This window comes from Arvicanthis niloticus, chromosome 9 (genome assembly GCF_011762505.2).
Source record: "Arvicanthis niloticus isolate mArvNil1 chromosome 9, mArvNil1.pat.X, whole genome shotgun sequence".
NCBI classification, from domain to species: Eukaryota; Metazoa; Chordata; class Mammalia; order Rodentia; family Muridae; genus Arvicanthis; species Arvicanthis niloticus.
In genome coordinates, this window is record NC_047666.1 from 29944002 (window position 1) to 29947511 (window position 3510).

Below are 3510 nucleotides of genomic sequence, written 5' to 3' on the forward strand. Positions count from 1 at the left end.
CATGTTCCTCTTTGAGCTCTATCTTTTTCTCTCTTTGGACTCTGTCTCTGTCCATTAACTAAGACATCCTGGGGAGCAGGTCTCAGACATTGACATCTTATAGGAACTAGGTTGTAGCCACTATTCCTGAGTACTTGTTAAGGGCCAGATGTCCATGACACATTAGAATGGATGTGAAGCCTGACTCCGTTCTGTATTGATGGAGCCATGAATATTAACAACTTCAAAGAACCCTTGTTACTTGTTTGTCAAACTGGGAGGGAAGTACTTATTTCCCAGGCTGTTGAGGAATTAAGTACTAGGGAGTAGTAGTTTTGTACACAGTGAGTGCTCCCTAACGAAGTCAGGAGAAGATAGACTGGTGTTATCACTAAAGGATGCCCTACTGGTCACTTATCTGCTTGGCCCATGTTCATTTGTGGGCACAGGCCCAGACTCACTGACCTGCCCATTGGTTTCTTGTCTCTAACTCACCTACTGATGCTACTGGTCATACAATTCATAGCCACAAATATTTTTACTTATTGGAGGGGATGGGATGATATCATATGTAAATTCCTTGTCTACCTGTACAGATTGTGATGGGTCTCTCCCTTTGTACCACCAGCCTGTTGAGTGTCCTCCAGGCCATCATCCTCAATCCCAGGAGCTCCTGTTTAGCAAAGTTCAAGCACAAATCTGCCATTCTTTTGTTGAGTGTCCTCTATATGTTAATTAGCAGTTACCTCTTACTATCTGTCATTGCCACACCCAATCTGACCACAAATGACTTTATTTATGTTACCTAGTCCTGTTGTATTCTACCCATGACATACTTCATGTAAAGCATGTTTTCTACACTGCTGGCCATCAGGGAAGTCTTTCTTATTAGTCTCGTGGTCCTCTAAACTTGGTACATGGTTGCTCTCTTGTGCAGGCACAGGGAACAGGCCCAACATCTTCAAGGTACCAGCCTTTCCCCAAAAGCATCCCCAGAGAAAAGGGCCACCCAGACCATCCTGATGCTTGTGAGCTTCTTTGTGCTGATGTCCATCTTTGACAGCATTGTCTTCTGCTCAAGAACTATGTTCCTGAATGATCCAACATCTTAAACCCATACCTGCCCAGAGGAAGCTTTGTGCAGGGGAACACAAACTCAGCCACACACTTCACACAGATGAACACTCTCAGAGGGATACACACTTCACAATGCTGAGCATACCCAAGACACACTTCACACAGTAAAAGTATTATCTGTCACTCAAAGTGAGCAAATATTACCTCCATGTGCCCCACTATAAATAGAATCCAGTGGTTTCAGTGCTGATGCTGTGGGAAAAACCTCGTGGGGGGTCCAGTGGTGGGGACAAAGTCACGAGGCAGTCTGGAGAGAGATTCCTGGGCCGGCTTCCCACACTACAGGTGGAGAGTTACACATTAACTCAGCCACAGTGGGCCACAGTGAGCTGGTGGCTTCTTCCAGAAGGTTCAGGGTTCCAAAGGTTGGGAACCTAGATGCAGGCCCAGGAGATACCTGGAGTCCAGGAGTTTCCCAAAGCTTTTATTGTTCATGGCCTGGTGAATGGGTGTAGATGGTTCAAGCTCCCCCCCTAAAAGCCAGGGGAGCTTGGCTTTTATAGGGAGGGGGAAGAGAGGAGGGAATAACTTAATTAGCTATGCCCTCTGGCCTTTAGATAACTCATTAATATTTTAATCTCTGGAGGTGGAGACCTGTTAATCACACCCTGTAGCTGTACCTGTTATTTTGTGATTAGAGGTAGAATTATGTTTGTGTGGCTAACTTCTTTTGGGTTTATTGAAAAAATGTTACTTTCTTGCTTTTTCAAGGGAATACTTTCCCTCCTTGTGTTGGAGTTTTCCATCAGTTATCCTTTGTAGGGCTGGGTTTGTGGAAAGATATTGTATAAATTTGGTTTTGACACGGAATATCCAGGTACCTGTAGTACATGATGGAGCCAGCAAACCAAGGGTGCAAAGGGAGAACTCAGGAGACAAAGTGTAAACCAACAACAGAGTCTGGGCAGGAAAACATTCCTGCCTGTTGGCCTAGAAAGGTAATAAGACCTCACTAGATAGCTCAGGGTAGGGATTGGGTGATTGCACAGTGATGCTGGCTTCTCCTGCACAACACAAGACATCATAGTTTCACTATTTCCTTCAAGTTTCCTGGGCCAGGCAGCAGCATGGAGCTTCTAGACTACACAGAAACGGGAAGCTCCTGGACATCACTAGTCCTTGCTAGCCACACGGCATTGTGGAAGGTGCACACTCTCATTCTGAACAATTCCTTAGAAGCATGGAATAGGTGAGGGAAGCCTGTATATTATGAAATGGATATTAGGAAAAAAGATCAGAATATCTATGATACAACTTACAGACCATGTGAAGGTCAAAAAGAAGGAAGACCACAGTGTGGATGCCTCAGTCCTACTTAGAAGGAGGAACAAAATAATAATGGAAGGTGGAGTATGGGTGGAACGTGAGAGAGGAAAAGGGAGGCAGGATCAGGTATGAGAGGAGAGAAAATAAGGTCAGGAAATTGAACAGAGGTGTGTAGCAATGGGGGATGGGGAACTGGGGATAGACACCAGAAAGTTCCAGACACCAGAAAAGCAACAGGCTCCCAGGAACCAACAGGAATGACATTAGCTGAAATGCCCAACAAAGGAGAGAGATAACCTGTAGAGACCATATCCAGAGGTTAGGCATGGCCCCTGGTTAAAGAATATGGCCACCCACACTTCTGAAATATTTAACCAAGAATTTCTCCTGTATTTCCTTATACAGGGAAAAATAGTGGCACAGAGACTGAAGAAAAGGCCAACCAGAGACTGTCCACTTGGGGATCCATCCCATATGCAGCCTCCAAACCCAGACACTGTTGCTGATGCCAAGAAGTGATTGCTGACAAAAGCTTGATATAAATGTCTCCTTAAAGGCTCAGCAAGAGCCCTACTGATACAGATGGGAATGTTTACAGCCTACCATCAGCCTGAGCATGAGACTCCAGTAGAGAAATTAGGGGAAGGACTGAAGGAGTTTGTAACCCCATAGGAAGCACAACAATATCAACCACCCAGATCCTCCAAGTTCCCAGGTAATAAACTAACAAGTACATATGAAGGGACTCATGGTTCCAGCTGCATATAAAGCAGAAAATGGCCTTGTCTGGCATCAAAGGCCTGGGAGGCCCTTGGTCCTGTGAAGTCTAGATGCCTCTTCAGAGTATGGTTCATAGCTCTATTTGTCAGGATCTTTATATTATACTGTATGTAAAGTACCAAGGGGATTAAAGAAAAATTGCATGTCATTTCAGTCCATACAGATGTTAATACTTCCTGACTCCATTGATGAGGAGGAAGCTGGCCATTCTAGCTCCTTTCGGAGAAAAATCCACTCCAGGATTGGCCTCAGGCACAGTTATCTTAAGCTGCCTATGACTGCATAGCCTCAAACTCTCAAGGCTTCCTTTATCTCTGTATTTTCTTTAAATTCATTTTTACTGTTTAC

The 3510-nt window shown here is 44.6% G+C and overlaps 1 pseudogene; it reads left to right on the plus strand.

The window, feature by feature from the left end:
* Positions 1–408: 408 nt before the first annotated feature.
* LOC117715702 (vomeronasal type-1 receptor 51-like) lies at positions 409–1091 on the plus strand (annotated as a pseudogene).
* Positions 1092–3510: the final 2419 nt, after the last annotated feature.